Here is a 26,315-nt window from a genome sequence, read left to right as displayed (position 1 = left end):
GCCTGGCGGTCTACAAGGGGCTGATGAGCTGCGGTCTTGCGTGATCTGGAGGCCTGGCTCGGAGCAAACGCCTCCCCGAGGCCTTCGAACGCCCTGACAGATGGCGCTGGCGAGGGCGGCGGACTCGACGGGTGAGCGAGGGCTTAGCCTGTGGAAACGCCCTCGCCCATTCGAGTGCCTTTGCCCGCCCTACCCTCCTACTGCACTACCATCTCCCCCCGCGGAGGTGCAGGGGATGCCCGGAGCAGCATCTAGAGCCCCGTTTTCGGTGACTTGGTAATTGGGACCTTGCAGAGGAATAGGAGGGCAGTGGCTTGACTTGCCCCCATGCCACCGTCGCCTCTGACCCCCTGCCCACCCAGGCAGCTCCCCCGGAGTGCGAATCGGCGCAGCGGCACAACCTACTGGCACAAGGCACTGGCCACTACAGGTTCCAGGAGCGTGGCGGAGCGGCGCTGCTGGCCCCCCCCTTAGCTGGCGGTAGTGGTGGCGGGAGCTTGCGGCAAGACTGGAGAGGCTGCATTTTGCAAAGTGCAGAGAGGCACATGGCGGAGTGGAGCCCAGAGAGTCCATGCAGTGGGCCTCTGTACTTTTGGTACTTTTGGTAATGGCAAGATACTCTACACTACGCCTTATGGTCACTGCAGGGGTGGAACCCTAATTTTACTGACAGGAGGAGATCCCTAGTGGCGCTGTCTGCAGCACTGGGGGGCCCCCGCACTGCCCGTGTCACCCTGGGCCATCGAGCTGGCACGCTGGCAATACTGGATGAGTCTCACCGGCACTGGCCTAACAGAGGGCTCTCTGGTCTACCATTTCTACTCATGGTCGGCCATAAGTGACTGGGCCTACCGCCTCCCACACAGCTTTGGGATTTTGACTCCTAACCTCTAACTTTGGTCCTCTGATCTTCAATTACTGAAGTGGCTGCTTTTTGGTCTCTGCCGGGATCTGCAACTCGGGAGGCGACCCATCTCCCTCCCTCCCTCCCCCTTCTTCCTCTGTTGCATCACCCGCCTGCCCCTGCATCTGCCGCACAGTGGATCAACGCTTTTCCGGTCCCTACCTATACTGGGGAGCCTGGGATGCCCAGCGGTAAGACGGTGAGTAAACAACCGGGTAAGCCATCCTGGGACCTACTCTTTTCGGAAGCTTTGCACCACCAGGGTGTCCCGCCCGCAGAGGAGCACCCACTCACTATACCCAGTAGTATGGCGGACGCCACACAGGGCGCGACCATGGACTGCATCCTGCAGGAGATTTCGGCGGGGGCCGTAAGCTGGAAGGCATGGACAGTGCCGTTGCTGCGCTGACGGCAGAGACGAAATCCATGCGCCTGGATATAGCAGGCTTTCAGGCACAAGTTACGGGATTGGACCAGCAAGTAACGTGAGTGAAAACACACATTGCCTCCTGTGTAGACAGAGACCAAGAACTCTTATACCTCTGTAGCAAACTGATCGACCTAGAGGATAGGAGCCGCAGAAATAACGTTTGCTTTCTTTGGTTCCTGGAAAACATCAAAGGTGCGGACATACACTCTTACTTACGGGAGACCCTACCCAAGCTTACTGGTATAACTTGTGACCCTCCCTAATCACAGCTTGTCTGTTGCAGCATGTGCAGACTCGTCAACTATTGCAGGCGGCCCGAGCGCACGGTCCATTCCGGTCGGATGCTCTGGAGGTTAGACTAACGGCCGACTTTTCCAAAGAGACCAGCGAACACAGGAGAGCATTCTTGTCTCCCCGACCTCGCCTTCACCAGCTGGATGTGAAATAAAGCTTGTTTGAGCTGGCCAGGATGTGGATCATCAAAAATGGGGAGTCGAGGGACTTCTACGACCTGGAGGACCTGCGAGTATTCCTGGAGGGGCTTCAGAACCAGACCCAGTCCATAGACACATGACTCCGATCCATCCAGACATGCTGGGACCGCTCTCGAGTGTCGCCCTTTCAACTCCCGCTCCTGAGGTTGTGGGACGGACCACTGCGGACTCCCACCCTAAGGGGAGAGACCTGGAGAGGCTCACGAAGAGCCACAGTGACAGGGTTCAGGTGCTGCAGGCGGTGGCGATGCACACGCAGATCGCTGACAGGGACAAGTCTTGTTCCCCTCTGAAACCCACTCTGACCTCCATTTGAGGGTAAGGAAATGCAGTGTCCTAAAGGAGCCCCGCCATCGACGGACTCAAGGTCCTGTGAGAAGCTGCAGAGGCCCTACTGCGGGGACGACGGAGCGGAGAGATGAGTAGCTGACTTAATAATTTCACAGACACTTTGTTTATTAGGGGCCAATATTTCCGCAGGTTATACGGCAATCTTATCAGTTGTCTAGCCCTCATTTTGCCTGTTCAAGTGCACTTGGTACTGCTTTAGTGTTGTTTTCTTGATCCTGCTTGTTAGCAATATGTCTTAAGTTTTACTGCTTTTCAATGTTAAATGTGTGCTACAGTACGCTATAACAGTTTCTTGGTACGACTCAGCTTTACTTCTCCCTACATCCCTCCCCCCACCTTCACTGCTTACAGGCATCCTATACTTGCGTCGCCCTTGTGGTTCCATCTCCCTCGTTATGACCACAGTGTGATCTCCTTCCTGCTGAACCTTGCGGCAATTCTCCCATTTTTCCCCCCACACACGCCCTACCTCCCTCCCCTCTACCCCCCCTTGATACGGCACTGCTCTGGTTCCTGTTGCAAGCTCTCACGCGCGTCTGCTGCATGCTCTCGCGCTGCCCCCTCCCCCCTTTCCCTGATGCTTATACCTGCGCCCTGATGGGGGGAATGGGACTGTGGGGCTGGGGTGCCCCGCGTGCGCCGCCTTCCCCGGTCTAGGGCCTGCTGGTCGGTCGACTGAGCTCTATAGGCCTAGGTTTAGACCCGCAGGTTATAGATCGGGATCGTCTGGACTTTTGTTCCGATCTCTTTGTATCTTTTGTTTCTTTTTTCCTTCTTTCTCTTTCTCTCTATCTCCTTCTTTTTCCTTCTCCCCTTTTCTTTCTCTCTCTCTCTCCCCTCCTCCCTCTTTTCTCCCCTCTCCTCTCTCGTCTTTCATTTCATTTTCTTTCCTTTCCTTTTCTTTTCTCTTATCTCCTTCTCTTCTCTTTCTCCCTCTTTCTTACTTTGTCTTCCATTCTCTCTGCTTCTGAGGACAACACCAAGCTCTCCCTATCCTCCCCCGTTGGCCTATTCCTTGTGTCTCCACCCCCCCTTTTTCCTGGCTCTTAGTTTCTCTCCTCCATCATCCCAACTCTTTTCCGTCTTCTCCACTAGGGCTCTGTGATGGTAGGCCTTAACCCATCCCCTTCAGTACCATTGCGGATTATATCTTGGAATGTAAACGGTCTTACCCATTTTATAAAACAAAAAAAGGTCCTGTCCTACCTTAACTCTAAACAGGCTGATATAGCTTTACTTCAGGAGACACACTTAGACAGAGCGGAGTCTAGCAAACTACACAGGGACTCAGTGGGCACAACAATGTTCAGCTGCAGCCCAACCTCACCCGATATGGGTAGCGCCCCCGGAAATGCGGAGTGGCACTATTGCTGCACAAAACCCTCCCCCTCGCAGTTATTAAATCATGGACTGAGCCAGAGGGGCGCTATGTGTTTGCTAAGTTAAAGATAGGCACCTCCTCACTGTGCGTGAGCTCTGTTTACACGCCAATCGGCTCAAAGCGCCTTTTCTTCCTGCAAATCAACCGCCTCTTGACGGAGATAGGGGCGACCTGCTATGTGATGGGGGCGACTGGAAGCTAGCCAGAGACGCAGTATTAGACAGGACGAGACCCTTGGACATTAGTAACAATGCCAACACAGCCCTACAGTCCGATATATTATCGGACAACGGCCTGGTGGATCATTGGAGGCTGACCCATCCGTTTGACATAGAGTACACCTTTCTGTCACCGGTGCATGGCACCCAATCTCGCCTCGATTACTTCCTTATGTCCCATAACATGGTGGCCCATGCCCACGACGCCTGCATACTTGAATGTGGTCTCACGGACCACTCCCCAATCATCGTTGCTGTCCAGACGGGCCTGGTATCCCCGGGCCGCAAAGCACGAAGATTTGCCGTTCACCGGTATCGTTCCCCCCAGGGCAAGACACAGCTGAGAGGTCATGCCTCCACCTTTGCCCAAGACAACTTGGGCACTGTTGAATGCAGAGCAACCATGTGGGCTGCAGCCAAGGCAACGATTCGGGGGCAGCTCATGCGAGACGTGGCGTTAGCAAATAAAGAAAGGAAAGAGCGACAGGCGGCTTTGGAACTTGACATCCGCCGTCGGTGTCTAGAACACGCCCGAATGGCTCTTAATGAGTTATACACCCCCCAGGCCGAGTACGTCCTACAGCGTCTACAGGGGAGGCACTATGAACAAGACGATAAAGCCGGCTGGCTGCTTGCAGCTCAGCTTTGTCGGAGGATGGCTGCTCTCGCTATCCCAGCCATTCGTACACCCTCAGGTGACGTGCTTACCCACCCACAGGCGATAGCAAATGAGTTTGTGTCCTCCTACCGGCACCTTTATACACCGGAGACAACGTCTAGCCCTGTTCAGATTGCGGCTTTTCTTGCTGATCTTGACCTACCCTCTCTGTCAGATGACGGGCGCAGTCTCCTGGATGGGGAAACCAGCGAGAGAGTCATCTCCGATTTACCTTACCACAAGTCACCCGGGGTGGATGGGTTCCCGGCGGAATTTTACAAATAGGTGGGGGAACAGGGGGTTGACATAATGCATGTGGCCCTGAGAGAAGCCTACAAGACGAAAGCTCTAGGAGCCATCTCCAACAACGCCACAATAGCGATTATACCAAAACCTGGGAGGGACCACCTACTGTGCAGCAGTTACAGGCCCATCTCTCTCTTAAACGGTGATATCAAAATCCTAGCTAGTATCTTTGCAAATAGGCTAAGTAAAGTCATACCGTCCCTGATCCATCACACTCAAGTGGGGTTTGTACCGGGCCGCACCTCCCGGAATCACCTGCGTACTCTGTGTCATACCCTATGGGCCTCCAGGGATCTGCCGGAGACTGCGCTGGCCCTGTATCTGGAAGCTGAGAAGGCGTTCGATTGTATAGAGTGGCCCTATCTGTTTGCGATGCTGGAAAGATTTGGTTTGGGAGACTGATTTATCTCTATGATACGACTGCTGCATGATCAACCTATGGCACGAGTTAACTGTGGAGGCTACCTCTCTGACCTCTTTCCCATCTGCAGAGGGACGCGACAGGGATGCCCTCTCTTGCCCTTTTGTTCCTCCTGGCGATGGAACCCCTTCTGCAGCCATCAGCTCCTCCCCATCAATAACAGGCCTCACTCTGCCGGATGGCATTTCCAAAGTGTACCTATATGCCAATGATGTTCTTCTAATCCTAACGGACTTCGAGTGATCTCTGCCGGCCTTACTGGAGATCATTGATGGATTTGCGCCCATCTCTGGCTACTGTATTAACTGGGACAAGAGCGAGGCGCTTCCTCTTTCACGTGTGACCACAAAAGCAACACTCCTCGGCTTCCCATTTCAATGGACTCCGAGACGCCTCAAATAACTGGGGGTGTTGGTCAATCAAGGCTTGGTGCACATGGTGGCAGACTATCTAGACCCCCTTATCGCGCAAATGAAACTTGATTTTGCAAAATGGAACCATCTGGGCCTCTCCATGTGGGGCAAGGTACAGGTGGTCAGGATAGTCACAGTGCCTCGTTTCACCTATGTCTTGGGGCTCTTACCCTTACAAGTGCCTCTCTCTACTCTGCAGAGCATTTACACTCTCATCAGAGACTTCGTGTGGGGCTCCATGCGGCCACGCCTGGCACCCACCAAGCTCCGGGACTCCCCTCAGTGGAACATTATGCACTTGCACTACATTTGTCACAACTGGTCCACACCCTGCCCGGAGTGCCGGACCAGCCTCAATGGGTGGTTCTGGAAAAGGTGTTGCTTTCCACAGATGGAGGACTTGGAGGGCTCTATCGTGATGACCTCTCATCTTCTAGCTCGGCAAACCCGATCCTGAGGGCGACCCTGGCGGCCTGGCGCAGGGTCCACCGCCTGCTCGGGGTCCACCCTCTCTTCCACGTCCAGGCCCCCTTATGGAACAACAATGGTTTACGGATAGGCGGTGAGGTGCTCAACTGGCCACAATGGAGCAGGGCTGGTAATCATGATCTTGCTCAGGTTCTAGAGGGTGGCATGCTCAAACCTTTCGCTAGGCTGCGGGAGGAGTTCAATCTTCGCGGCAAGAGTGGAGATACTTACAACTCAAACATTGCCTGCATCAGGGTTCTGACACCATTCAACGGGGGCTCCAGGCTTTGCCTGTGGTGACTTACCTGAAGACATAGGGACAGCATAGGGGCGTCATGGAGGGCCTCTACGAGGTCCTCATCCGGCAGTTATACTGCCAGCCTCTTCTGGACAAACTACGCTTGCAATGGCCGGACCGCCTGCAGCGGACGTTTGATCTGGAGGTCTGGGAGGACATCCTAGAGGCCCTAGACAGGGGTACCCGGGAGGCCCGTTTACAGTTCTGTCTCTTCAAGGTGCTGCATGACTGGTATTGGTCCCCAGCGAAGCTGCACAGGACGGGACTTCTTCCACATGCGAAGTATTGGCATTGTACGGAGATGTGCTGTGACCTGATACATATTTCAATTGATTGTCCGATGGTCCGGCCTCTGTGGGCCATGGTGGGCTCCATTCTGGCTGAGTCTATACTGCTTTCATCACCGCTCCCCCCCTACTCTTATCATATTGCATGATGTGACCTTTCTCCCAGCCCTGTCCAGAACGCATAGACGACTGTTACATACGGCGCTAGCTACTGCAAAATTTGTATTCTCCACCATTGGCGATCGATGACCTCCCCAGCACCGGAGGAATGGATTGTAGCTATGACCTGCATAGCCACGCATGAGAGAGTCATCTATAATCTGCAGGACCAGGCTCAGATATTTAACCAGGTGTGGACCCCCTTCCTTACTGCAGGACTGACGTAGGCTGCCCGACACCACCCTTACTCGCTGCAGACCGCCCCTCGACTTTCACATCTCTAACAGCTTCTCATTGAGATTCCAACTATAAGCAGACATAGACCATTGGTCCAAATTAAAGCCGTGGTTACTTCATTTCAATCTCTCTTGATCCTTTTGCTTGTAGACCCCCTCTCTCTCTCCTGCACGAAAGCTTCACCTAGATATGCTCACCCTCCCTCTCCCCACTCCCATCCCCCCTCTTGTATGTCGGCCTCCCCCCCTCTTACTTTTCTTGCCTCCCCACCACTCCCTCCCCCCCTTTTAACATTGAAGTCGCCCATCTCGGTCCTCTTTTCTCTGCAGAATTCGCTGACATCTACGGCGCACCCCCCTTCTGTTTAATATCTCTTCCCACCTCACTATTCTCCGCTGTCCTGCTTCTGCTATTACTTCTATATCCTTCCCCCACTCCCCTCCCTCTCTCTCTCTCTCTTCTTTCCCTTTCCCTTTTAAAGATTTGATATTAGCCCTCTACGCCCTCCCTTGCAAGACTCCCTCATAGTCGCAGCTTTCTGAGTCACAGCTGTAGTACAAGGCACCAATCGCTGTCCATGTGAATGCCTAGGTTCAAATGCTCCCAGTTGTTTTGCTATTTTGATATTGCGATGTCTCAACACATGGAACCCTGATATTCTGATCTCTGACGTGAAGGAACTTGGCCTATATTGGCGTTTTAACGTACATTGACACTACAGTGTGACTCAGACCTATGCCCCATTTCAGTGAGAAGTGACATTCCTACCACTGCAATGCTAGGCGGCTTTGTATCATCATCGTCCTATCGTTCCCCCTCTCCACCCCCCCTTTTTCCTCCCGCACATTTCTGAGTTCCCTCTCTTTTCTTTTTTTCTCTTAAATCCGAAACCTTGACTTCTCTCTTTCTCTTAATGTTTCATTGTAAACTGCCCATTTCTTATGAATCAGAAATATGATTGATTGTGTTTCATTGTTAAAAAAAAAAAAAAAAGTTGAGTCTAGCTTCAGCCTCAACTGCAGAAGATCCCCAGCAACTTTCCCATCAATGAAAAAAGACCCAGAAAAGTTTTTAACTGTGAACTTAAAATCTTGACTGACATTAACCTGGCACCCGCATACAACCAGAGATTCCATTGTGGTTGGCCTGAAACGTTGACTTTGCCCCAGACCCTTGCTGTTGAGGCTACTAGACTACCACTAAGAGTGAAAAGCAGTGTATTACAAACTTTTTAAACTCTTTAGAGTAAATTTTGAAAAACGTACAAAAATCATAACTCTGGTTCCAAATATATACTATTTTGATAAATTGGCATGATATTGTTATTATCTAGCGTTTCTTACTTATTGACTGTTTTGGTACAGCTAAATGGTTTACACTTATTTTCCTTTGAGTTAAGCCAGAGTAATCTGTGCCACAGCTACATAGGACTGAGTTTAGGTTTGATTTGAAGAACCCTAAATGGGCTTGACACAGAATAGTGACTGTTAGAAATGAGAACCTTTGGTTGGCAGCCAGGTTACCCCCTGTCCAAGCAAGGACCCTCACTCTAATCAGGGTAAAGGAGAATCACCCATAGTTAACTCCCGCTCACCCCCTAGGTAGATTGGCAAGAGCAGACAGGCTTAACTTCAGAAGCAATGTGTAAAGTATTTGTACCAACACACACAGTAACTCAATGAAAACACTACAAAATAACACAACACATGGTTTAGAAACATAGGGAATGTTTATCTAAACAAAACAAGACCACAATGACAAAAGTCCAACATACACAAGTCAAGATATGAATTTTTAAAAGAATAAGAGTATTAATCCTTAGAAAAACAGTGAGAACGCCGTTATTTCATAAAAGTACCTGGGTAGCGTCAAAATAAAGCTGCACGGGCAAGTGTGCATCGAAAGCGGCCAGTGATGGGTCAATTTCTCACCCGCAAGCGAGAACGTGCGTCTTTCCTCCTCTAGTTGGGTTGGCATGTGTTGTTTATTCTCTACCGCAAGAGAGTGATGCATCGATCCGGACGGGCACCTCGGGTCCGGGCAGGTTTTGCATTGATTTTCTGCACCCAGCAATGTTGCATTGAAAATCCGGTCGCACGGTATCACAAGACCGCGCTTCAAGGGGTTTGCATAGTTATCAGCCTCTGTTAGAGGGTGTTGCACGTAATTTCTCCAGCTGCGTTGCGTCAATCTTCCAGCCGTGATGCAGGTAGAGCATTGATTTCATCCACGAAGTCAGCGGCACGTCATTTATCAGCCGCGTCACGAAGGGTGCATTGAAAATTTCCCTGCAGTCAGTATGTGCGTGGATTTTCAGTTCTTGTCTGCCAATTCCACCGTTTAAGGGCCCAGGAACTGGATAAGGCACTACTTGACAGGGCAGTAGTCTCAGCAGAGTCCAGGGGCTGGCAGGGGAAGTCTTTGATGGCCCTGAGACGTCAACAACAGGAGGCAAGCTCAGTTCAAGCCTTTGGACATTCTTCTCAAGAAGGAATGCACAACAAAGTCCAATCTTTGATCCCTTTTACAGGCAAAAGCAGCAACTGCAGGATAGCCCAACAAAGCACAGTCACAGGCAGGGGCAAGGCTTCTCCTCAGCTCTTCTCCTTGGCAGAAGTTCCTCTTGATTCCAGAAGTGATCTAATTTCCAGGGGTTTTAGGTCCTCTTCTTATACTCCTTTCTGCCTTTGAAGTAGGCCTAGTTCAAATGGAAGTCTCTGTTGTTTTTAACATCCTGCCTTGCCCAGGCCAGGCACCAGACACACACCAGGGGGTTGGAGACTGCATTGTGTGAGGGCAGGCACAGCCCTTTCAGGTGTAAGTGACTACTCCTCCCCTCCCTCCCAGCACAGATAGCTCATCAGGATATGCAGGCTACATCCCAGCTCCCTTTGTGTCACTGTCTAGAGAGAGATGCAAACAGCCCAACTGTCAAACTGGTCCAGACAGGAAATCCATAAACAAGCAGAGTCACAGAATGGTTTAAGCAAGAAAATGCCTTCCTTCTAAAAATGACATTTATAAACACACAATCTAAAAACCAACTTCACTAAAAGATGTATTTTAAAATTGTGAGTTCAGAGACCCTAAACTCCATATTTCTATCTGCTCCCAAAGGGAATTTGTGCTTTAATAATATTTAAAGGCAGCCCCTATGGTAACCTATGGGAGAGATAAGCCTTGCAACAGTGAAAACCGAATTTGGCAGTATTTCACTGTTAGGACATGTAGAACACATCAGTACATGTCCCACCTGTAACATACACTGCACCCTGCACTTGGGGCTACCTAGGGCCTACCTCGGGTGCCTTACATGTATGAAAAGGGAAGGATCAGGCCTGGCAAGTGGGTACACTTGCCAAGTCGAACTGGAAGATTAAACCTGCACACACAGACACTGCAGTGGCAGGTCTGAGCCATGTTTACAGGGATACTTATGTGGGTGGCACAACCAGTGGTGCAGGCCCACTAGTAGCATTTGATTTACCGGCCCTGGGCACCTCTAGTGCACTTTACTAGGGAGTGACTAGTAAATCAAATATGCCAATCATGTAAAGCCAATTGCACATAAATTTGATATAGGAGCACTTGCACTTTAGCACTGGATAGCAGAGTTAAAGTGCCTAGAGTATCAAAAACAGAGTGCAGCACACATCAACTACCTGAGAAACAGAGGAAAAAAGTTAGGGAAGACCACGCCAAGGATGCCAAGTCTAACAGTGACATTATTAATGAGTGAGGTTTCACCACTGCCCCACCTAATAATATTGCACTTTCTCACAGAGTTGAACCTCTCTCCTTCACCAACTCTTTGCCTCTCACCTTAAACACTCAATTAAAAATACTTTTTGAAAAAAAGGTTTCTAAACTAAGTGCCTTTTCAGTTAAGGAAAATGGGCTGCATTTTAAAAAAAAAAGTTTACTTAATCAAGAGGCAATCACAGACATAGTGGTCTGTTGACCATAGCAATAAAAATGATTTGCAATTTGTGACCTACCTCGTGCATTAATTAAGTAGGTGCAATCATGACCCACTCTGAATCCTTACTTTGTGAACCGACCTATTAGTACATAGGTTGCTTCCCAAAATCTAATTAAATTTGCAAACTTTTGGAGCACAATTTGGGAAAGGTTTCTGCAACTGAAATGTTAGTACATTTGGCCCTTGATCTCCTCGCTTTAAGTCTTTTTGCTATTTTGCTCTCTCTTTTTGCTAATGAAACCCAGCTGATTGTCCAGCTGCACCAACATTCTCCATGGTTATCCTTGCATCTCCATGATTGCCATCACACATTGGATAAGATATATTTTCCATGTATTAAGCTCCAACAAAACAGAGTTACTTGTTATTGGGATACAAACTTCAGTAGGCAGGGTTTCCCTGGTATCATTAGTGGTGACCCTCAGACTCCAGTGCCCAAGGTGAAATCCTTGGAAATGTTTCTGAAGATCTATTTTTCAACGTTCATATTAATGCGGTGACTACCTCTTACTTTTATTTGCTGCAATTACGAAGAAAAATAGTGCCTTTCCATCTCAAAACCATCACACAAAGGTTGTGTCATCATGAGGTCCATCAAGATTAGAATAATGTAATACTCTTTAACTTAGATGCCCTAGCCAAACTACAGCAAGAGCAGAACTCTTCAGTTTCCACAGTTATGTAGCAGGTGAAATTTGTTTGTTTTTCGAGTGACTCATGAGCTTTGCACTTCCTCCTGAGTCAAAAGTCCAAAGTCAAGGGCCTTATTGTTTGGCTGCTCTTTACCCCCATTATTAGACATCAAGATCTCAACATTCTGGGGCTTGGATTCTTTTCCATTTCCCACCTATAAACCAAATCAGCTGTGAGTTGAGGGCTTTCAGACTCTTAGGCCACAAGTTGTGGAATAAATTACCATTGCTGCTTTTGCAGACTAGGGACTACTTGGTCTTCAGAAGGACCACAAAGACATTTTTGTTCTGTTAATTTGTAGTTTCCTTGACAGGATTGTCTTTCTTTCCTTCAGTTTTACTTGTAAGATTTTCTGACCTGTGCCCTAGCGCCAAGAAGCGGTTTGAAGGTGAACGTTTACTCTTTACAAATTTCCATTCAAATCATATTATGCAGGTTCTTCTAGACACCATTGAGTAAGTGCAGAGTGAGCAGTCGTATTTTACAGAATTTCAGAATCTAAAAGCTCTAGAATCAGGGACATTGTATATGTTGGCTTACGTAAATCCACACAGTGAAACAGGGTAATACAGGACAGACTCCTTTAGAAAATGATGGGGATATATGCAGACAGCTAGCATGGCAAGGCAGAATAGCAAGAGAAATTTGGTAGGTTTTATATTATGCATTGGCACTCCTTTTCCCTACCTATCCCTGCATATGCCTCTATCCAGCATGAGGGCATGGAAGCTGACATTTGGGCTTGTCTTCTTGGTTTCTCTGCTTGGTGACATGTTTTTTCTTGTATCATTTCCAGACCAGTGTCCCATTCAGCCTGGGAGGAGGGAGTAGGGGGAAGTCTATGTGTGTGTGTGTGTGTGGGCACACCCAATGAGTGTCGGGAGGCACTACAAGGTGGGGCTTTGACAATTTAAGCTTGTGTGACTTTCACCTCCATTTCTTCAAGCCATTCCATTTGGAACTGTCTTGTTTACCACCCATCCACATTCCCTTCTTTTCAATTCAATATTTTGACTCAGGTGCTAGATGAAAGGTGGATGCTGTCACTAGCCTTGACAAAGCAGGTTCTACTGACAGGTTGTGCACTATGAAGGGAACAAGGTTTTGGTGAGTGTTAGCAGTGGGTTTCCTCACCATTGATCTGTATTGAAACCGTTGTCACATTTGGTGAAATTGAAAGTGTTTTATAAGGGGGCACGACTGAGGTTTGGATACAAAGCTGAAGACAGGGCGAGTTCCTTAGTGCCTATCAGTTGGTCAAAAAGATGATCAGAATAAATGGACATTCAATCCTTAGCCTCTGCAGAGCCCACAGATCAATGGCCATGTGTGCCCACTGCAGCTGTGATTCTATGCAAATGAATGCGACAGAAGTACACAGTTGTCAAACTTTTGCCAAGCTGAAAGTAAAAGAAAATGAAGTGGTTACAAATGAGTGGGTGTGTGTGTTTGTGTGGTTGGTGAAGTGAAGGAGATGCAAGGAAGTACATAAGTAGAGAGTGAAAAGAGGGTTCTGAAGAGGACACAGATGAGATATGCAAATAGTGGATTTCCAAAGGTGTGAGGAGGAAAGTGTGAGTATCTAAAGGGACTGCAGAGGAAAGTCGTATGAAAGGAAGAACAGGAGTGACTGAGACACTTTGAAGATGACAACCCCCTCTACATACCTTAGTAATGTTTAAGTCACAGTCTCATATTTTCTGAATTAAAACATTTTCAGTATTAATTATTTAAAACAAAATTATTGTTGTAAGTCATTTATCATAAACATCCAGCAACCGTTGGCAAAGTCACTAGTCCTGGTTTGCTTACAAGCATGTCAGTTTGTTACATATCTGGATGCAATAAACGAAAGCTCAGAGAGACACTCAATTACATATGTTATGCCTCTTGGCATGGATTCATTTTTACATTTCCTAGGCCACACCCCATTTGGGGTTTCTGGGTGGCTGGGGTATGCACCTAAGCCAGGCAGAACCCACTCACTCTAGTCAAGGTGATGGGGTTACACACCCAGGATAACCTCTGCTCACTCCTTTGGTAGCTTGCCACGAGCAGTCTGACCTAACTCAGAGGAAATGTGTAAAATGAATGCACAACACACATAACACCAGCGACACAATAAATACACTACAAAAGAAACACAACACCAAGTTATGTAAAAATAAACTGTATTGCATAAAACAACATTAGACCAACAACAACATGTATCAGTAATACCCTTCTATGCAAGCAGTTGTCAGAACATTACTCAGTTACTAGTACTGTGCAAAAGCCAGCAGTAGTCACATAAAACACATAGGTTACTGGTTATCCTGCAACATAAGCAGTAGGCAGGTAAATATTACTACAAGAAAACACATATCATAATGAGCTTACCATCATAAATGCCTAAGCATCAGTATGAATGCACACAAGATGATGAACATATTATCATGAATGATAAGACATTATCATGACTGCCCAAGCATACCTCAAGCATATAGACTCTGTGCTCCTGGTTCATATTATGGGTTATACAGTGGATCTCATTCCACCCTGTTCACCATGCGAGCTCTGGGCCTGCTAATACAGTAATTACGGTAATGGGCGGCTTCGGCAGGGATGAGCCCTCCGATGAGGGTCCCTCTCCCATTCTGCCAGCCAATCTTATAAATGACCCGAAGAAATGACATCCACAGGAGGGGGGGGCACCAAAATCTAACAAGGGGCCCGACAGGGACGGGACCTCCGTAGAGGTCTTTTCCCCACCCTTCGGGTATGCAACCTCAGATGGGGCACCTGCACTGCCCTCTTAGGCAGGGAGAACCCCTCTGGGTCCCCTGGGTAGGGCCGAACACTGAGCAGCTGCTCCCCTTCATGGGGAGCGGCTTCCAACAACTGTGACTTCACAGTTAGCTGTGTCAGTACAAGGAGCTCTCCCTGGGCCCTCCAGGACCTCCCGCGAGGACTCTGGGGTTCTTAGCCGCAGGCTGTCTTCTCTGCTCCTCCTGCAAGGTGGCCGCAGGTCTGTGGCTTTGTTTAATCCGCCCGGGTCAGGGCAGTGAGAATCCCCAGAGGCCAGTCGGTGTTTGGTGCCCCGGGGGCACTGCTTAAAGCACTTGTTTGTGCTTCACAAGGGGGCTCCTTGCAGCCCCTCGTGCGATGGGGTGGGGGGAGCCTCCCCCACAGAGGCCACAGGCCACTATTTTATGCTTGGATCGGCGGAGATGAATTTGGGCAGCGTGTTATAATGAAAAAGCTCTGAAGAGACAAGGCATAAAGCACCCTTCACACGCTAGTGTCTACAAAATGCTAAAGAGCTGGGTGCAGCTCTCCTTATACAATGGGCTCCCTGGGAAGCACCGGAGGGGACATGGAGGGTCAGGTAGGCCATCACACCCAGCAAGAAAATGAGGTGGCGGTTCATTCTAACTCCCCCAGAATCTTGGCAGTCCAGAGTCGGGGAAAAGGCTGGTAGCAGGGCAACATATAGAAAAGCACTCCAGATGATTCCTTAAGACAACTCAGCAGCTACTAGGCCGCGGGCCAACAAAAGAAGAGCAGTCCAGATGAGTCCTCTGTGTAGTCAGGCAGTCCCTCTGGCAGAGGTTTGGTCCCAAGTCCAAAAGTGCTCTAAAATGTGAGGGAAAGCCCCCTGTACTTATACTCATTTTGCACAACTGTTACAAAGGGAGGGAGGTTCCAACCAGTCCCAACTGGTTCTAGGAGTGTCCCCTCTCTCCTCCAATACAGGCTCCGTGGAGAGTAAACAAGCCCTTTTGTGAGGCCAGAGCACAGCCTTTACAAATGCGGGTGTGCCCCGCCTCTCCTGATCTCAGCCCAGGAACACCATTCAATATGCAGATACATCTCTGTGATACCTCCACCCTCCCTGTGTAAAGGCTGTCTGAAAAGTATGCATAAAGCCCAACTGCCACTCTGCCCCGACATGGATTAGAGTCAAGCTGTAAAACATTAGAGTTATAAGCACAGAACTAGGCACATGTCCTGCTTTACATACATAGCACCCTGCCATTAGGGCTAGCTCGGGCCTACCTTAGGGATGACTTATAGATAATAAAAGGGGAGTTCCAGGCCTGGCAATTAAATTTAGATGCCAGGTTCCTGTGGCAGTAAACTGCACACACAGTCCCTGCGCTAGCAGGCCTAAGACAGGTTTGAAAGTCTACTTCTGTGGGTGGCGCAAGCAGTGCTGCAAGCCCACTAGTAGCATTTAATTTACAGGCCCTGGGTGTAGGGATACCACTGTACAAGGGACTTACAGGTAACTTAATTGTGCCAATCAGGTACAAGTCAATCATACCAAGTTTACAAGGGAGAGCACATGCACTTTAGCACTGACCAGCAGTGATAAAGTGACCAGAGTCATAACGTCAGCCAAAAAGGGTCAGAGAAAACTAGAAGGAGGAAGGCAAAAAGTTTGGGGAATGACCCTGTAAAAGGGGCCAGCTCCAACAGGTGCCCCTCACTTTTTCCATCCCACTTAAAGCACTGGATATAAGCATACCTTATGAGAAGCATATTCTGAGCCTATTTTTTCAAATACGCTTTGAGGCTTTAAAAAATGCAATTTTTTCCATCCAAGATTGGTTTACCATAATAGGCAACTATTATGAGCATAAATGATTCTTTTGAACATGTAAAGTATGAGTCAGACCGCGTTAACCATCATCTATTCTGACTTTACTAGGCCTCTTTCAAAGGTAATTATTATACAAATATACAAATGGTGTTACAACCCAAAAACTCCACTATATTCCTGCAGGTGTTATCACTACTATAAATATAAAGGTGGAAGATTTCATATTCTTACAGTGTGTAAGGTAGGCTAAAGTCCTGATGCAGTAGATAGGATTGCTCAGTGAGCTGCATGCCACTGTTGAGCAGTTTGCTTCTAAAATGTGGATTTGAATTCCAGCAAAGAACCCACCAGTGGTCGGAACACTGATTATCATAAATTGATCAATATTTAGTGGCGGCTCACGGCCAATAGAAATGGTGGGGCAAACATTCAAGGCACTGACAGGCACTGAAAAAACAGCAGTAACCTTAGGCCTAAAGCCCAGGCTCCTAATCATGGTCTGTTTTAAGCAATGCCTATAATGGGCCACGATTGAGAGCTCTGGAGTTGAGGGTGAAGTCACTACGAGTTGTCCACAGTGTCTGGCAGTAAGTGAAAATAAAGTGAAAAAATAGAGAAAAGATTCACTTATCTTCTGCCCCTGCCATCAGTGCACCTCTCCGTCTCAGCGTCAATGGCTTCACCGCACAGGCTCCCAGAGCCTCAGCCACCTTCCATCTTCCAATCAAGACCCTTCTGTCACACTGCACAGACAGAAGCACCAGGACTGGCAGGAGCGGACTGGCTTCACGCTCCTGAGGCACTTGGAGAATGTGCTCGCTCTCCACCCAGGTGAAGAGGTTTGAAGTGCGCATGTCAGGCTGGCTGTCACAAGTGGGCTGGCCAAAGAGATATGCGCACTATAAACTGTTAGAGTGAGCACTACCCCTGCTGTCAGTCAGCAGCAGTGGCCGCGCTTCCAAACACGGCTCAACAGGGGAAAGGGAAAAATACAATGGTAATAAATTAAATTTATTATCATTTTATTTTTCACCTTTGCAGCGCTGGCAGCGGGGGGGTGGTATGCTTCTCAGTTCTAATAGAGCGGCCACTGCTGGCAATAGTGCCATTTTTTTCTTACAATTACACCACTTAGGCCCTGAATTAAGTAGACGACTATCACCCAGAGCAATAACTCTATGTGAAATTCCACCACCTGCAATTTTGAGTTTATCTGGGTCTGGAATTATCGGGTTTGCAAACTGGGGACTGTATTACTCCAGGCCCTGAGACACCGGACCCAGCTTGAACCTGCTGAAGCAGGGGCTGCGCACAAGTGGACAGCCCAGCCCCCGCCTGCCACATGCAGCAGCACAGCCAATGCTCACCTCAGATAGTCTGAAGCCAGCCGTATAATGGCATAACAAAAGTCACTGCAGCCCCCGTGGTGCGAGAGGCCCACTGAGTCCTAGGGGGCCCCTCTTGCACTGTGCACGGACGGCAGGTCCCTGGGTGAGTGCTCCTGACTAAGTCAGGAGCCTGGGGAGCTCCCTCCATGTATTTTGCAGGGAGGCCCTCTCAAGTTTCGTTATGCCACTGCAGCCCTGGTATCCACATACCACACTCGCCACTAACCTCCACTCACCCTCCTGCTGACCCTTCCCACTTGTTCAGAGTAGGGGGAAAAGGTTAGAGGTTTTCTACTTGGAATCAGGTAAAATCGTTCAGAAAAGGTCCTGATACTTTCAGGCCCATGCATTTATTCTGCATTCCCCAGTCTGGCAATAAAACTAGTAATTGACATTTTTTACTGTGAAGCTACTTTTGTATGAGTATTGCATATCATTATTTCTTAAACTGATTCAGATCCTGCAGACGCACAGCTTTCAAATGGTCCACTTAAACTTGTAACACCTTCAGCCAGTCCTTATATTTTAGTCAAAAGCATTTGTTTTCTTGGAGTTGGAGTATGACTTTTAACATTTTAAGTAAAGGTGTATTGATCACATCGTGAAGAGTGCGAATAGTATGAAATTGTAAACAAAAATATTTTTTTTAAATGAAAAGGCAAGATGGCTTATGAGCCTCAACTGGCTGAAGATGTCACACTCTGGACAGCTCCTCTGTGCTGCTGGAACATAACTTTTAGTGACGGTCCAGCGGCGCACACTGCAGGGACATATTTTCTAGGCCATGTAAAGCCACACGGCGTGATTTTTAATGGCCTTGTAGACATGGACTGAGGCATCACAGTGCAAATTGCTGTGTTGCCTCACACTGCAACAGGGGGCATGCCATGGGCGGTACGATGTTTTTTTCCAGGTAACACCCATGGCATTTGACACTTTCCCAGATTTACGTGAGTTCATAAACTTGGGAATGCATCAAAAGCCTACACCACCCCAGAGGAAGCGTAAGGGAGACACAACAAAGAGAAATACCTTGATTTCTTCTTTTTTTTCTTTTTTCTATGTGTGTTGCATTATGCAGCACACATAGAAAGGGGAAAATGCCTCTCATCATTGTTTTTGAGCGAAAAGGTGCCCTGTTCTGCACAATTATCCCTGCAACGCGGACAACCTTGCATCATGGTGGAAAGGTGTGTTAGTTAGCACATGGCAGCCCATTGTACACCAGCGCAAGAGAAAAGGTCAGGAATGCGCCGTATCTCATAAATACAGCGTAATCCTGCCTTTTTCTTTTGACGCAGGGCCGGCTTCCAGTGCTGCCTTGCACCAAAAACGTGTAAATATGCCCCCAGGTCTCTTGGCAAATATTCTAGAGCAATAGTGCAAAGCAAATGAAATGGGTATATTTACATACACAGTAGCACTTGTGGAAAAAGTGACTAAGGCCCTCATTATGAGTTTTGCGGGCGGAAATGGCCACCCGCCAAACTCCAGCAGTCATGTCACCGCCAGTGCAGTAACCTTCCTGCGGCCCCTATTACAAGTCTCCCGCTAGATCAGAGCACAGAAACAGAGTTTTGAGCCAGTGGTAATGTTGAGGTGCGTAGGGTGCAACAGCAACCGTCGCACATTTCACTGTCTACTAAGCGGACAGTGAAAAGCGCAATGGCCAATCCATGGGGGCCCCCTGCACCCCACCTCCACAACCACCATGTAAAAGATGGCAGAGAGGGGGTCATAATCCCAAGGGCAGTGCTGCATGCATGCATAGTCGGCAGGCGATTAAGAAAAATATCTGAATTTTATAAATTAATTTTAGGTACGGAAAGTGAGCTGCAGTCTCGGGCTCCCATAATATGATTGGCAGGAACCGCCGTATAACACAAGGGGGGGAGCGAGGGGAGGGGAAGGAGATGAGGTAAAAAAATTAAAGCACTTACCTTGCCTCTGTCCCTGCCGCCGCCTGCCGCCTCGCGCTACTCTTCTTCTGGTGTCCCAGCATTCACTGCTGGGACACCAGCACAGACTCCCCAGCAATCCTGGTACTGCTTTCATGCCAAACCTAGCATGAAAGAAATACCAGGATTGGTTTGATCGGCAGTGACTAACGTTCAAATACAGCCCTGGGGTCTGTGCAGTTTCTCTAGGGTGGCTGTTAAACACAGCCGGGCTGGAGAAACCTAAGTGCGTATGTGTGTTTGGCCTGCCTCAGACAGCCTGCCAAACACACTTGCGCACTTAGGTGCACTCTGCCCTCTTCCCTCCCTCCCATCTCCTGTGGCCCAGCCCGCCCCTTCCTGCATTGCTGGCTGTGCCAGAAGCAGAAAAATAAAACAACAGTAAACTATTGTTTTATTTTTCTGCTTCTGGCTCAGCCAGTGGGGAGACGCTCCTTCGCCATAGCAAAGGAGCCACCCGCTGAATATGATGCAGATCATCATTTCAGCTTTTTTATTGAGGCATTCATGCTGTGCTACTTCGACACAGAATGCACAAAATTTCACTTCACCAGCAAATTTCTCCTCACGTGGATGGTCTGTTTTTTTAAGAATGTTCCTATAAAAATCATGTTTGCTATAGAATGTCCCTGCAAAACTTTTATCCCCATGGAATTTTTGTAATTAATCTAAAATTTGCAGGATGTTTCAACACCCCCAAAAAAAAGATTTCAGCTGATTTTTGTATTGCTTTGTTTTCAGCCAAATTCATAAATTATGTATAGCTTGTCACATTTTAAAAAAACGTTATGACATAGATAAGGCAACGATTTATACTGTTGCACTGCCCAGAGTAAATACACTATGCGCATTAACAAATGCATGTTTCTTGCATTCATCCACAATTGCAAATTGCGTGAATTTGGCACACTTGCATAGTTGTGCCCTTGCACAGCTCAGAAAAAAGACACAGACGTTCCTTAGGGAATCAGTACTTTGATGGCTACGGCTAAAATTACAAGTGCCCCAGATGAAGTATATAACACACCCAGGGCCTCATTTACAAACAGCCTGCACCGCTGGTGCGTCACTCTTTTTGTGATGCATTGATGGCTGCAGGGCCATCTCTACAAGGACCCGCAAAGCCACTTTGCAAAGCTTTGCATGGCATTAAAGATATGGCACACATTCATGCATTACTCTGTGTTAAAAGGGCGTTCCATGGGTGCTGCTGTGGATGTTCCCAAATTCCCAGATTTACCTGGCTTTGTAAACCTAGGAATGCGTCCGTTTCCTACGCCACCTCAGGGATGGTATAAGGGTGGCACTATGGAGGGTGCACCTGCATTGCATTGCACTGGCACATGGCAGCAATTTGTGTGCCAGCACAAGGGACAAGGACAGGAAAGCGACGTATCTTCTGGAAACAGCGCATTCCTGTCCATTTGTTTTGACGCTGGGCAGCGCAGCAAAAAGGTTTGCAACACTGCCTTGCGCCAAAACTTTGTAAATGAGGCCACCAGTATATACCTAAACCATGCAGTGAGGTATAAACCATAAACTGAATACCTCCTGTTCTAGGGGTTTCCTCAAAAACTGACATAATATGTAGACTTCAGATACCAACATAGTGAATTGGAGATCTATTGATACTGAGCTGGCATTTTCAAATAATAAATGTCCTGAGTTTGTGTTTGACCCAACGCTTTATTTATGCTGGTGGTGGGCACCAGCACTCACTATTGGATACTAGAACTTATTTTTCATCATCACACTTCGACCCAGAGTGAAAGAAAGAGAGAACGGTGGAAAAGGGAGAAAGAAGGTGGAACGATGTAAACAGTGAAAATGGGAGAGACCAGGATGAAACAGAACATGCACGAGTGAGGTGAAGAGACAGTAAGCGTAGGGCAGTGAAAGACCGAGCTATTAGGTAGAATGACAACCTGACCTTTGTAAGTGGCAACCCCAGCAACATCTCCACCCCCAACAATTATATGTTTACAAATTAAGCACTGGTTTGACCCCATGGTCACAAACTTGACTCTTGGTTAGCCAACTCAATATTTCATTTCCTCAAGTCGATAAAACTCAGTTGTCACATAGTGCCAAGAAACCCCCCTTTTTTAAAGTTTGATTCATAAATATGTTATGTTATTGTAGCTTCACTTCAACCCATACAGAAAAAGACCATACAACTGAAAGTGCAAAATTCAATTATTCTTTGCCCAAACTTACTTAGGAAATATTTCAGTCCGAAAATGCATTGTGGGATATAAATATGAGCTAGTCATACTTGTACTTTGCAGGCCACCAGTGAATCACGTGCATAAACCAGGGACATAGCTTTCAGTGTTGCAAGTGATACAGAGCCACCAGGACCCAGAAAGGGTGGGGGGCAGACTGCCCTGAACCATCTGGAGTTACTTTCAAAAGCTGCCCTTTCAGCGTTTATTTACACACAGCCTGTCTAGTGTTTAGCACTGTGTTTACTCATCGGAGAGAATGGGATGGAGTGGAACACAGAAAGTAGAGGATCGGGGAGGAGGTGTAATAGAGAGCAAATGATGGAGAATAGAGAGGAAAGTGATCAAAGAAAAGGTGACAGAAATGGAGAAAGGAGACAAGGACGCTTGAAAAGATGCAAGGGATGAAGAAGAGAAAGGGGCAAGAAATAAGGATGTCAGTTAAAGAAGGGAGGGATGAGATAAGAATCAGCGAGAGAGATGAGGGGAAGAAAGAGACAGAAGAATGATTAGGGAGAAAAGGGAGAAAAAGAGGGAAAAGATTAGAGTAGATTTGGATAGAAACGGGGGAGAAGGCAATACAGACCTGTAAAGTGGCACAACAATCCATAGTGCAGTATGTGCAGTGACACCTGGGTTCAGAGTTGCGAAGGAACCACTGCACACCTGAACAATGGGCCTACTTTCACTAGATCAGGGTCACTGAAAACCAGGCTACACAATTAGCATAAACGGTCTGTCCAGGTATGTGTCTGGGATCTCACCGCCTCATGTACAAAGTGCTTTAAAGGTGGCAAAAAGGTTTTACAAATTCTTAAATGGTTTTAAAAACATTAAGGAATTGCTGGTAGGAAGGGGGCTGTAAGAGCATTCCTACCCAATACCGATTCCTTAATGTATGCAGAATCCGGCCACAAAACATTTATATTTTACCATCAAATCAAAGAAGGTGATAACCTATTTGCAAATGGAATGGGGTCCCCAAGAGACCTCTTCCACTTTGTGAATGATGCAAAACATTTTTTTTAAAGTAGGCAGTGGTCCAGTGTAAACATTTTCTTTTTTATTTTCAATCACAGGTCACCTTGCCTGTGATCGCAGCCAATCATGGTATTTGAGACTTACCTCATTATTATTAATTGGGTAGGCTGAATTGCGACAAACTACAATTGTGTGAACGGACCTATTAATGTATCGGTAATTTTGTAATAATAATGCACTCTATTACCTAATGCTTTCTTCGTACAGGAGGTCCAAAAAAGCAGTACTTTTAGATACAAACACCAAATTACTCTGTCTTGACACACCAACGCTGAAAGGGACCACAGGTTTTCGCCTCGGAGACGAGATTCACCTGTTAAATTAGTCTGTTGTTCCAAAATATCAAATGAGAACATGGTGCATTGAGCTAACAGTGCATGACTGAAACAAATCTGCCATACTATTCAAGTGTATTGCATTGGAATTGCATTAATATACAAGTACCCAATGGCATCACAGGTTTGACTCTTTCTGTCATCCTTAGTTCTTATTCAGTTTCCTATCTGCAAACAAGGGGTTACAGAAAGGGCAGGGAGTAGAAACTCCAGACTGTAAACAACTCTATAGGACAGTGGTTCCCAACCTTTTGACTTCTGTGGACCCCCACTTCATCATTACAGGAACCCGGACCCCCACTGAATCATTATTGAAACCCGGGGACCCCAGCCTAAACAGGCTTGATGATTTGAAACGCAAAACAAGCATTCATTAAACACATACACAAATGATAACACATTTTATTTAATTTGCTAACAAATACGCTGCTCCCACTAATCAATCTGAGGGTATTAATTTTTAGCCCCAAATTCAAATTCCTTGATATTTACAATATGTATTCAATGTTTTAATCGTATATTTAGCCACTTTATCTATACACACTTTATTAATCTGTTAATATTATTTAATTTTCTAAGCAGTCGTGGAGCTCCTGAGGAGGCTTTGAGCCTCCCCATCCCCAGGGGTCCCCAGACCACAGGTTGGGAACCATGCTCTAGGAGCCAATCTTGCTCACTGTTCCTGCCAACCCCCTGCTGACAGCAGAGGCCAGGAGGAGCAAGGGCAGTGTCAGGGGTAATAAAGGGTATCCTTTCAGAACGCTTGCTGTCATGCAGCACCATTACTACATTACTTTGACAATTTCTGACTGAGATTTTGATTGTAATCTCACAGGGGCACATTTGCTAAGACATTACATAAAGCATAAGCCTTCAAGACATTCTTTGGTGCCAAGACATACAAGACATAAAAATGACATTATGTGGCAGAGTTCCTCCGGTCTTCCTGCACCTGCTTGACCCTGTTGTTACTCACGGAAAAGGTGTGTGATTGCATCCTATATAAAGGGCATTTTAAGGAATTGAGTTTTTCTAGTCCCCACATTTTCTATTTACTCTATTCACAATAAATGTCTCACTAGAAAGCTTATTTTGAAATATGCCCCTTTTCACCCGGAAGTGAAGATGTCCACGTCCTCGGAATCAGATACATTCTGGTTGTGTACCCTAAGGGTAATTTGTGACTCAAAATGTTAAGGTGCATAATATTGCACACATGCCACACACCAGTAAATTAAAGGCTGCAACGTAATTTAAAGGCTGAAGGTCTAAGGAAAGGCATGCAGCTGTTGCCATTAGTGCAGCAGGTGCAGCAGCACCAGAGACCTTGAATGTGAGGGCTCACTGCATTCCCATTATGGTTGTTTTTTCACTACACACTCGAAATGCAGACAGCCAATGTGTAATTCCTTGCATCAGGATAATGGCACTCAGGGTGGTTTTGGCACTTCTGCCTAACCCCTAACTAGCCCTACCCAGCTCCTACTTAAGTGTGTCAAGGCCTTACCGACCATCAATACCGCCTCACAGTTCCTGCTATAGCCATACCAGATGCCATGGTGACACGTTTTTGGCCTACATCCAGTGCTTTAAATGGGCCGGTACTGTCCAGTACGGAGTACCGGCACTTTTTTATTTTGAGAGGGAGAGTACCGGCACATTTCAAGAAAAACGTAATACTTTTAATTGGAGAGTACCGGCACTTCTCAGAAACAAGCAGGTACTCTGGTACAGAGTACCTGCACGTACATTTTTCCATTTCAAGCACTGCCTACATCACATCCCAATCACAAAAAGATCAGTCTAAGGGAGTGCTTATTTTGTAAAAGAATAGGTGGCGGGCACAAAGATTTGCTCAAAATGCTGGAACTGGGACTACTGAATGCTGGGCTGCCTAATTCCAAGGCTGCTTGGTCTGGATTCCGCCTCATGCCTCTTTAATTCACCACCAGAAACACCTTGCTCCTTTATCTGACATTTGCATGTTCCTGCTCGCTACCTTTGTAGGTCTTCCGTTTTTCTTTTACTCCTTTTCTCACCCTTGCATGTTTTTCTCTCTCTTGATCAAAGTCTGATGAGGAAAAATAAGTTGCGGTACCCAAAAATGAGTGTCAGCGGTACCACCTGCAGCCACCGGCTCAAATTAAACACTAGCTACGCTCCTCAAGGTAGAATCGCCCAGAAATTGGGCCAATGTATCCAATGTACTAAACATCCATTTGTTCGGAGTAAACAAAATGTACTGCTTACATTTTTTTAAAGATTCTGTACCTTTAAGCTTTTTCAATATTCTCTGTAAGATATCTCTTTAAACTAACAAGCCTAAAATTAATTTCTGTACAAAACGCCAAACACCGTAAGACAGCCATTCGCACTTACCCACTCTTCCCCTGCGTCGTGTGTTGAATCTCAGTGGTAGCAAAGACAAAGATCAAACGTTGGTGAGCGATTGTCCCCCCAGCCGTGACCAGGAAATGATAAGGGGTTTTGTAATTGAGCTCTATCTGCTGCAGACAGAGAGCTTCCGTCTTCGGAGAGCTGACGCTTGTTTGAGGTAAGCTGGGCCTTTCTGATGGACAGGACTGTACACAACTTCATGCACGCGCTGTAGGTGCGCCTACCTCTTGAAGTTGGTCTGCTTACCCACTTGCATCTAACGGTGACTTGATTTACACGTAATGTTTTCGTTTTCGGTTGGTAGCAAAACGGAAGCTGTGTTAAGGTGCTTCCTGTTCAACTGTAGAAAGTGTTGGTGCAACGTCTCTGCCCTCTCCGTGTGCAAGAAAGTACTGCTCAATCAGTGGCCCTCCTTTATAAATGACTTACACATTTATTCATAGAAGTGATTTTTCCCCAAGTAACCTGACCGGCGGGAGCAAAGAAAATACAACTGAATTTTGACAAGTCCGAACACCCTTAACAGTTATATAAGATGAGCAACATAAAACTTCTGAATATCTTATGTGACAGATGTTCGTGTTCTCTTTGGTTGACACATTGATTACTTTAGTAGAACGTAGCAACTGTGTGCAAAAGGACTTTTTCACGATTGGCCAGATACTCAGTTTAACCAGCATGTTACA

At 47.1% G+C, this 26,315-nt stretch overlaps 1 protein-coding gene across 2 annotated transcripts in view; it reads right to left on the bottom strand.

Annotated features, from left to right (window-relative positions):
- The window catches only part of LOC138250305 (P2Y purinoceptor 8-like), a 184,260-nt gene extending 158,375 nt beyond the window's left edge, over positions 1-25,885 (bottom strand). For both annotated transcript variants that reach the window (XM_069205056.1, XM_069205057.1), the window contains exon 1: positions 25,612-25,885. The gene's annotated coding sequence lies outside the window, so the exon portion shown is untranslated. The remainder of the gene's footprint in view (positions 1-25,611) is intronic.
- Positions 25,886-26,315: the final 430 nt, after the last annotated feature.

The sequence above is a fragment of the Pleurodeles waltl genome, chromosome 8 (genome assembly GCF_031143425.1).
Source record: "Pleurodeles waltl isolate 20211129_DDA chromosome 8, aPleWal1.hap1.20221129, whole genome shotgun sequence".
Lineage (NCBI taxonomy): Eukaryota > Metazoa > Chordata > Amphibia > Caudata > Salamandridae > Pleurodeles > Pleurodeles waltl.
Note: the sequence above shows the minus strand (reverse complement) of the source record. Positions and strands in the feature narration are given on the sequence as shown.